Genomic DNA, 11025 nt, shown 5'->3' on the forward strand with positions numbered 1-11025 from the left:
TTGCTTCAAATACTATTTCTTGTGAGTGCATCATTAAAACTGCTGAGCCCATCTTAATGGCTATAAAGAAAAGAACTTCTTGGGAGATAACCCATGTGTTATTTTGCTACAGTACTTTGTTTTATATTTGTGTCTTGGAAGTTGTTTACTACTGTAGCAACCTCTCCTTATCTTAGTTTTGTGTTTTGTTGTGCCAAGTAAAGTCTTTGATAGAAAAGTTCATACTAGATTTGGATTACTGCACAGTTTCAGATTTCTTTGCTGTCACGAATTCCGGCCTGCCTCCCTGTAGGTAGCTCAGAAAAATATGCCAATTTACGTGAGTGATCCTCAGATATGTACACAACTTTCATTCAATTTGGGAATTTTCATTTGAGCAAGTCTGGTGCCATTTTAAAATTCGTCAATACGAACTGTTCTGTTTTGACAGATTCTGCCTTTTATTTCGCATTGCCTCTTTTGCTATGTTGGATGAATTTCTTTGATCCATTAATGTCCAGTAGCTTTATGCAATGTCCAGAAGTGTTAAGAATGATTGTGTCACCTCTAAACATGTTAATTTTTATTGTGCACTAACCCTCTAATGAGTTGTTTCGAGTTTGGTGTGGAGGAAGTTTTCAAGGATCAAGAGAGGAGTATGATGCAACATGATCAAGGAGAGTGAAAGCTCTAAGCTTGGGGATGCCCCGGTGGTTCACCCCTGCATATTCTAAGAAGACTCAAGCGTCTAAGCTTGGGGATGCCCAAGGCATCCCCTTCTTCATCGACAACATTATCAGGTTCCTCCCCTGACACTATATTTTTATTCCATCACATCTTATGTGCTTTGCTTGGAGCGTCGGTTTGTTTTTGTTTTTTGTTTTGTTTGAATAAAATGGATCCTAGCATTCACTTTATGGGAGAGAGACACGCTCCGCTGTAGCATATGGACAAGTATGTCCTTAGTTTCTACTCATAGTATTCATGGCGAAGTTTCTTCTTCGTTAAATTGTTATATGGTTGGAATTGGAAAATGATACATGTAGTAATTGCTATAAATGTCTTGGGTAATGTGATACTTGGCAATTGTTGTGCTCATGTTTAAGCTCTTGCATCATATACTTTGCACCCATTAATGAAGAAATACATAGAGCATGCTATAATTTGGTTTGCATATTTGGTCTCTCTAAGGTCTAGATAATTTCTAGTATTGAGTTTGAACAACAAGGAAGACGGTGTAGAGTCTTATAATGCTTACAATATGTCTTTTATGTGAGTTTTGCTGCACCGGTTCATCCTTGTGTTTGTTTCAAATAAGCCTTGCTAGCCTAAACCTTGTATCGAGAGGGAATACTTCTCATGCATCCAAAATATTTGAGCCAACTACTATGCCATTTGTGTCCACCATACCTACCTACTACATGGTATTTTCCGCCATTCCAAAGTAAATTGCTTGAGTGCTACCTTTAAATTCCATCATCACCTTTGCAATATATAGCTCATGGGACAAATAGCTTAAAAACTATTGTGGTATTGAATATGTAATTATGCACTTTATCTCTTATTAAGTTGCTTGTTGTGCAATAACCATGTTTCTGGGGACGCCATCAACTATTCTTTGTTGAATTTCATGTGAGTTGCTATGCATGTTCGTCTTGTCTGAAGTAAGAGCGATCTACCACCTTATGGTTAAGCATGCATATTGTTAGAGAAGAACATTGGGCCGCTAACTAAAGCCATGATCCATGGTGGAAGTTTCAGTTTTGGACATATATCCTCAATCTCAAATGAGAAAATTATTAATTGTTGTTACATGCTTATGCATAAAAGAGGAATCCATTATCTGTTGTCTATGTTGTCCCGGTATGGATGTCTAAGTTGAGAATAATCAATAGCGAGAAATCCAATGCGAGATTTCTCCTTAGACCTTTGTACAGGCGGCATAGAGGTACCCCTTTGTGACACTTGGTTAAAACATGTGCATTGTGATGATCCGGTAGTCCAAGCTAATTAGGACAAGGTGCGGACACTATTAGTATACTATGCATGAGGCTTGCAACTTGTAAGATATAATTTACACGATACATATGCTTTATTACTACCGTTGACAAAATTGTTTCATGTTTTCAAAATAAAAGCTCTAGCACAAATATAGCAATCGATGCTTTTCCTCTATGAGGACCATTCTTTTACTTTATTGTTGAGTCAGTTCACCTATTTCTCTCCACCTCAAGAAGCAAACACTTGTGTGAACTGTGCATTGATTCCTACATACTTGCTTATTGCACTTATTATATTACTCTATGTTGACAATATCAATGAGATATATATGTTATAAGTTGAAAGCAACTGCTGAAACTTAATCTTCTTTTGTGTTGTTTCAATGCCTTTACTATGAATTATTGCTTTATGAGTTAACTCTTATGCAAGACTTATTGATGCTTGTCTTGAAGTGCTATTCATGAAAAGTCTTTGCTATATGATTCACTTGTTTACTCATGTCATATATATTGTTTTGATCGCTGCATTCATTACATATGCTTTACAAATAGTATGATCAAGGTTATGATGGCATGTCACTCCAGAAATTATCTGTGTTATCGTTTTACCTGCTCGGGACGAGCAGAACTAAGCTTGAGGATGCTGATACGTCTCCAACGTATCGATAATTTCTTATGTTCCATGCCACATTATTGATGTTATCTACATGTTTTATGCACACTTTATGTCATATTCGTGCATTTTCTGGAACTAACCTATTAACAAGATGCCGAAGTGCCGATTCGTTTTCTGCTGTTTTTGGTTTCAGAAATCCTAGTAACGAAATATTCTCGGAATTGGACGAAATCAACGCCCAGGGTCCTATTTTGCCACGAAGCTTCCAGAAGTCCGAAGAGGAGACGAAGAGGGGCCACGAGGGGGCCACACCCTAGGGCGGCGCGGCCCCCCCTTGGCCGCGCGGCCCTGTGGTGTGGGGCCCTCGTGCCGCCTCTTGACCTGCCCTTCCGCCTACAAATAGCCTCCGTCGCGAAACCCCCAGTACCGAGAGCCACGATACGGAAAACCTTCCAGAGACGCCGCCGCCGCCGATCCCATCTCGGGGGATCCAGGAGATCGCCTCCGGCACCCTGCCGGAGAGGGGAATCATCTCCCGGAGGACTCTACGCCGCCATGGTCGCCTCCGGAGTGATGTGTGAGTAGTATACCCCTGGACTATGGGTCCATAGCAGTAGCTAGATGGTTGTCTTCTCCCCATTGTGCTTCATTGTCGGATCTTGTGAGCTGCCTAACATGATCAAGATCATCTATCTGTAATTCTATATGTTGCGTTTGTTGGGATCCGATGAATAGAGAATACTTGTTATGTTGATTATCAAAGTTATATCTATGTGTTGTTTATGATCTTGCATGCTCTCCGTTACTAGTAGATGCTCTGGCCAAGTAGATGCTTGTAACTCCAAGAGGGAGTATTTATGCTCGATAGTGGGTTCATGCCTGCATTGACACCGGGACAAAGGATGACAGAAAGTTCTAAGGTTGTGTTGTGCTGTTGCCACTAGGGGTAAAACATTGATGCTATGTCTAAGGATGTAGTTGTTGATTACATTACGCACCATACTTAATGCAATTGTCTGTTGCTTTGCAACTTAATACTGGAGGGGGTTCGGATGATAACCTGAAGGTGGACTTTTTAGGCATAGATGCAGTTGGATGGCGGTCTATGTACTTTGTCGTAATGCCCAATTAAATCTCACTATACTCATCATGATATGTATGTGCATGGTCATGCCCTCTTTATTTGTCAATTGCCCAACTGTAATTTGTTCACCCAACATGCTGTTTATCTTATGGGAGAGACACCTCTAGTGAACTGTGGACCCCGGTCCAATTCTCTTTACTGAAATACAATCTCGCAATCTTGTTCTCTTGTTTTCTGCAAACAATCATCTTCCACACAATACGGTTAATCCTTTGTTACAGCAAGCCGGTGAGATTGACAACCTCACTGTTTCGTTGGGGCAAAGTACTTTGGTTGTGTTGTGCAGGTTCCACGTTGGCGCCGGAATCTCTGGTGTTGCGCCGCACTACATCCCGCCGCCATCAACCTTCAACGTGCTTCTTGGCTCCTACTGGTTCGATAACCTTGGTTTCATACTGAGGGAAACTTGCCGCTGTACGCATCACACCTTCCTCTTGGGGTTCCCAACGGACGCGTGTTGAACGCGTATCAGTCACCATATGTTGTCCTCAAACCTGATTGTGTAACCCAATTTTCCTTAGTTAGTTAGGCCCAGTAATTTCCTCAGGGTGTCTGGTTTCAGCCTTAATAGGCCTTAGGCCTAGTAATTTCCTCTGCGTGTCTTGTTTTGACCTGAATAAGTTGGTCTTTGGCCCAGTAATTTCCTCTGCTTGTCTTGTTTCGACCTGAATAAATTGGCCTTAGGCCTTTAGTTAGCCAATCTTGTCGTCATGGCGAACGAGCAGATGCCATGGGATGGCTTAAGTTGGGGCCGAATGGGCGCTAGAGGATTCGGGGGAGGGTTTTTGGATCAGATTGGATGAACTTCCGGGTGCTTTCCTCAAGAACTAGGCCTAAGCCAAAGGTAGAAGAAGAGAGACACAAGGAAGAACTCTACTCTAAATCTTTCTCTTCATTGATCTCATAAGGTTACAAGTTTCTGGCTACACCGTAACATAACATGCAACATGCCCGCGATGGGGTGTGCCCCCTCTCCTTATATAGGGGAGAGGGTGGCTTACAGGGGAAGAAACCCTAGCAAACCCTAATGGCATCTTTGACTAGACAAACTACTTTACAAAGTAACTTTAATCATAGGTGACGTCGGTATCTTCTTTAATCAGCGAGGCTGACGTCCTCCGGTTGCTTTTGGCGTCACCTTCCTCTTTGGCGCCAGGGCTTCGTTTAAAGCTACTTTGCTTAGCTCATCTTTGTCCTCTAGCTCTGGAGAGAATCTTTGACCAGTCTTGCCGACGTGCACTTCTTACCGGTTCTCCGGTGTCTTCTTAGCTCATACCGGTATACCTTTCTTGGGGATACAGGTATAGACTTACTCAGCCAACGCTTAACTTCGTGTTCCGGAATGAACATTAAACCGGTATCTTGATGGTTCAAACCATCCGGTTTGGCATGCCTTTGGCATACCGGGGGTCATCCCCCCAACATTAGTCCCCGAAGCTGGTATAGTCCGGTGGATTTTATCCGACGGACCATGCCAGGTTCCCATATTATAAGGTACCAGTTTAATCTTTCCGGTTGTCAGTTAGATCTTCCGGCATCTTCGCCGGACTCACATCTTTCTCTCTTTGCAAAGCACTTCCGGTATCTTATCTTCCGGTGTCTTTGTCATTAAACTCCTCCTCGGTGAAGTCGAGCATTTCTCGGGTACAGTGCCTGTCAGAGACATGCGCACTGTTTCTGACGCGCCTGTGCCAGGGGTCATTTCCCTTTGGCTTCTGCGCCCGCATTTACTGCGACACACCGGATCCAGGCTGCCGTTCCGGATTCGTGCGGCCTCCCTGTGGCCTTTTGTTTTTCGCGCGTGTATCACCGCGCCATGTGGCGGCCCACGAACTGAACCGCCGTGGCCCAACGGTTGCCAGCCCACGATCCCCTTCTTCTATAAAGAGGGAGTGCGGTTCCACTTCATCTCTTTCCCCGCACTCGCCTACTCTCCTGCGCTTCGAGCTCTTCGCCCCCTGCAACTTCGTCGCCGCCGGTCGCCGCCAGAGCCTTGCCTCCGACGAACTCGCGCCGTCGCTCTCGCTGCGCTGAAGATCTTCGCCGCGGAGAGGTCCACCGTTGCTTCTTCGCCGCCCCTGCTTCGAGCTTTCCTCGGCGGTTCTCGCCCTTCGCCGTTGCCAGCCTCCGTCGGCGCTCACGAGCTCGCCGCTGCTCCGGCGACCTTTTCCCTAAGCGCTTCCGCCGCCTCAGGTTAGGCCCGAAACACATTTGCCTCTTTCTTTGTTGTTCTTTAGATCTTGGGCCGGTAGGGGTATTTATTTTCCTTTTTTGTTGCTTTTCCTCTTACTCGTAGATCTTCGCGCAAGGGTAGATCTTGGGAAAACTGTTTTTCGGTAGAAACCGGCATTGTTCAAACCTCATGTCTAGCGAGGGCTAATCTTCCGAATCCTCTTCGAGCAGCCGCCAGAGCGCAACCTCCGATAGCCTTTCTGCTGAAATCTCCCGGATGGACTTCGATACCGGAAGGGGCCAAGAGACCGGCGGCTCCGACCAGGGTTGCGAGGTAGATCTTTCCGGCATCACCCGCGGAGCCTGGAAAGGTTCCGACGTCACGCAGCATGAGATAGATTGGCTCTACCGCTCCCGAAGGATACCGGATGGCGTTTCCTGCCGGCTTCCGCGCGACGAGATCGAGCCGGTACTAGAACCCGGTGAGTACGTCGTTTTCCTTGCTCACTTTGAGCGCGGCTTCGGCCTTCCTGCTTCCGATTTCTTTCGGGAGTTCTTAGATTTTTATGGACTCCAGCCTCACCACCTTCCCGGCAATGCCGTTTTTTATCTTTCTTGCTATGTCTCCTTCATGGAGGGCTACATTGGCCTCCGTCCCACGAAGGAGACTTTTGCTCGCTTCTTTAGCCTTCGGATCAACTCGGTCCAAGGCAAAGACATTCCTAAGCCCAAACCCCCCGTTTAATGCGGGTCTTGCATCATCGGCTCCCGCCAAGGGAGCCCGTTTTTTAAGTTCTCCGGTCTCGAGTCATGCCGGGCATGGCAAGAGACCTTCTTCTATGTGAAGAACACCGGCGATGCTGATCTCATCAACCTGCCGGCTTTCAATCCGGCGGTGCCCACGAAGGCCAACTGGAGCTTTAATCCGAGGACCAATCACATTGAGACCAACCGGATTATCCGCTTCATGGAATATCTTAAGAAGGACACGGACATTAGCTCCGACGACATCGTACGCACCTTCATCTCGCGCCGGGTGCTTCCCCTCCAGTGCCGGGCGCATAAGATAAGCGAGATGTATGGCCCTCGCGATCCCACCAAGATCACCGGCCTTCCTCTGAGCAAGGAGGACATAGTGCTTAAGGCCAAGCAGATCTGTCAAACAGATATGCCGATGGACTGGGAGTGGGGCTTTGTGCCTCTCAGCTCCACCAACCCTCCAACTGCTGAAGTAAGAGATTGTGCCATCCGGGTTGTTGTACCGGTAGCTTTTACATTGTGGCTAACTGTCTTTTCATTCTTTTTCAGGCCAAGGAGCGTTTTCCTCGCATCGCTGCGGAGAAACGAGGCCCGAAGCAGAAGCGGGATCTTGACGAGGTCGACCCTGACCCTTACATCCATTGGACCGACCTCAAGATGGGCCGCACCCACACCCCGCGCCCCGGTAACTTTTCATCTGAAGCTTCCGGTTCGGATGATGAGGTCGTTATCCTCGAGGTAGTTTTCTCCTCCGGTTTCTCATGCTCTTTGTTATTTCCCTTCTGTAGATGCTCCCTCAGCTAGCACCCAACCACAGGTTCATGAGCACGTGGCTCCTCTGCAGGCCGAAGTTGGCCGCGAGTACATGGAGAAGCTCACCTCCCAGGGCAAGAAGCACAAGGCCCCGGCAACTGAAGCCGGTTCAAGCCAAGGCCCTCCTGCCAAACGCCCCCGGACTGAAGTTGTCGGAGGGAAAGCGGTGGGCAAGAAGCGCTACCAAGGCAAACAGATGCCGGTTGCTTCCGGGTAAGTCTTCGTTCCTCTGTTTGCTTTGTTTCATGAACTTTTTCTTCCGGTTGCCTTTTTCCAACCTTTTCTCTTTCTCCTGCTCAGCCCTGCGCTCAAGCTCTCCAAGTGCGCTAGCGGCCCAAGGCTTGAGAGCTCTGAGGGAACCGCAAGGACCTCATCTCCTCTATACTCAAGCCCGGTACCTTCTGGTACCGGCAACGCTTCTGCCTCCCCTCTGGGAGGCACTCCAAGTGCAGGGCGCGCGGCCCCTACACCTCCAGATCACCGCGCAGAGGAGGAGCACGTCTCCCCTCTTGAAACGCAAGACACCGGCACCAGCAACATCGGCGCCGACTCTGAAGCTACCGGGAGGGCGGAACCTCTGGTTCCTCCCGTCCCTAAAAAGAAGAAGAAGAAGACCACAGACTCTTCCCCCTCCAAGCTGGTGCCGGACTCTTCCGCGCCGGCAAGTTCCACTCTGGGCCAGGACGCACCTGACGCCCCCTCGTCTCCCAAGACTACGCCCGCGCCTCCATCGGAAGCTCCCTCCGTCGAGCAAACCGGGGCCACACCGATGCCGCTGCCAAACCAAGGACCCGCGCCATCTCCTAGCCAAGGGCCCTCTGCGGCCAAGCCGACGCCGCCGCTAGAAAGCACCAAGCTTCTCAAGCCGGAACCTTTCAAGGGGAAGGCCGCGGCTTCCAGCACCCCTTCGCCTTGCTCACAGCAGCTGGCGCTGCACGCCGGCCGCGCTGCTGTCGCAGCCGGTGAGGTGACCACCGGTCTGCTTGGCCGGATAACCGAGTTGAAGCGCGAAGGCCGCGAGCTGGGCCATATGCTTGAATATGCTGAAAAGTGGAATCAAGCAGATGTGTCCGCGACCACGCGCGGCTTTGGGAAGGACAGGCTTCCGGCGGTCGACCCCGCTGGCCCCCGGTGCACTGAGGAGCACTTCATCCGGCTGCGGCGCGCAGTGAGGGAGCTCGACAACGCGTGGCACGATGCCACCAACAACGTTTTGGTAAGTTACACCAAGCTTTTTGCAATTTCTTCAATTCTTGCCGGTTTCATCTTTTTCCGGATTATGCATATCTCCTCAGTCCCCGAGTTTCGTGTTGAGAGCGTAGCTCTTAGCGCGAAACTTAGTCAAGAACGTAAAGAAACCGGCATCTTCTCATAGCCATTTTTACTTGAACAGAGCACGGCGGACGCCCGGAAGCGCCTCTTTGAGGAGCTTCTGTGGGAGCATCGGGACCTTTCTGAGGCCCACAGCCACTGCCAAGGTAAGCTCTCTTACCCCCGGCTTCTTTTTACCGGTTGATTTTCCCTTTTCGTTTATTACAAACTTTTCGCATAACAACCATCCCGGAAGCCTCCATTGAGGCCCTCAAGGCCCAGCTCAGCACCCTCCAAGGTATTGCTTCTTTTCCGGTTGATTCGTTTTTCTACGTTGTGCCCATTACAACTTTGTTAACATTTCCTTCCCGGATACTAGACGAAAAGGAGCAGCTTATCGAGGAGCACTGCAAGGCTCTGGACGCCCAGAAGACCACCACTAGAGAGCTGAAGAACGAGCTCATCCAAATCGGGCTCCGGCATGAGCAAGAGCTGAAGGACGCCAAAGCTGCGGCTGAGGCGTAGCTAAAGGAGGCCCTGGATGACTCTGTTAACTCCACCGCGGTGCTGCGGGCAGAGCTTGAGGAGGGAGGCAAGGCGCGGAAAGCAGCCGAAGATCGGGCTGCCCTCCTAGAGGCAGATCAGAAGGAGTATGACCTGCTGGTCATGCAAACCGACGCGCTCGCCCTTCGTAAGTTTTTCTTTTTTCTTTTCCGGCTTCTGCTTATAAGCTTATTTCTTCCGGTAGCACGTCCTTATCTTTTTTTCCTTTTTCTTGCAGGGCTCTTTCCGGATTCACAGGTGTACGCGCAGAAGAAGGTGGTAGAGCGCCGGATCGCGCAAGCGTTCAAGAATCCGGATGCGCCCTGGGACCCCTATGACCATCTGGTCGCGCTTTCTGCCCGGGTCTCGCACATGCGCGCGGTGGACCGGAACCTTGCCGACATCCCCGAGGTGGCGATCCAGCTCTTCAAGGTGTTGTGGCCTGAGGAGGAGGTGCCAGCTAACTTGACGCTCACCTCCGATCGCCTGAAAGGTGCCGGTCGGAGGATCCGCGAGTGGCAATGGTCCGCGGCCCGTGCCGGAGCATACGAGGCGTTACGCACCGCCTGTTCCCGGTATGAGGACTTGGATCTGAATGCCTTCGTCGCCGCGCGCCAAGATGCTCCTACCGACATGGATCCGGCCCTCACCGCCAAGCGGAAGGATCGCGCCTACCGGATAGCTGAGTATGCGGCAGTCCACACCTTCATTCCTCCTCCTCCTGGCGTCACTGATTATCTTAGTGACTATGAAGAAGAGGAAGATGAGGATGAGGATGTCGGAGAAGATGCGCCTCCGGAAGGTCCTGATGCTGGCAACGTTCCTCCTGAAGCTCCCGCTGCCTGAATATGTTTGCCTTTCCTGTGTTTGTTGTGTCCTGTGTGACTTGAAACAATGCTCATTAAATTCCACCCCGGTATGCCGGGGGTTATGATATAATATAAAACTTAGCCGTTCTTTTGGTTGTGCTACCATATTATCTGCCGGTATGTTTTACCGGTGGGTTACTAAGTTATGTTTGTCTATTGACTTAGCACTTTGCTTATTGTTTGCTTTGATCCTGTACTGCAAAGATTCCGGAATCGTTTTCGCATCCAATCCGATGCACACTTGGCTCTTTTACTTTGGCTCTTCCTACCTCTTTTGGGTGTTTTGGCGTATGAGGCACAAAGTTCTTTTGCCAAGCAAGCACTTTCTTGAACTTAGAAACAACTCGAAATTTTCACAAAAAACCGGTTTAACCGGGGTTAGTTAAACTTTTCTGGATTGTTCGTTCCCACTATCTCTTTTCGTAGTTCACGTGCCTAATTCCTACCGGTTTATCTTGCTTGCCATGAAGCCGGGTTGCGGACAACAACAGAGTCGAAGACTCCGATAGGTTTTAGCACGTTACTAAACCGGAAAGAAAAAATGTTCAACAAGCAACCGGTAAACTGAAAAAAATAAACATATTGCATGCAATTTTAGTAGGGGTAGTCCCCGAGATTCATTCGAGGTTCCGACATCTTTTATTCATAGCAAATAAGGTACAAAAAGGAACTTCTTACACCACAACTTCATGAGTAGAAAGGACGCAACAGAGCTATGTTCCACGGACGCTTAGTCTCATCTCCGGACCTGTCCGCCTTGCCCTCTTTCCATTCATGTGCATCGATTAGGTAATAGGCATCATTGTGGAGAGCTTTTCT

Source organism: Lolium perenne, chromosome 2, assembly GCF_019359855.2.
Source record: "Lolium perenne isolate Kyuss_39 chromosome 2, Kyuss_2.0, whole genome shotgun sequence".
Lineage (NCBI taxonomy): Eukaryota > Viridiplantae > Streptophyta > Magnoliopsida > Poales > Poaceae > Lolium > Lolium perenne.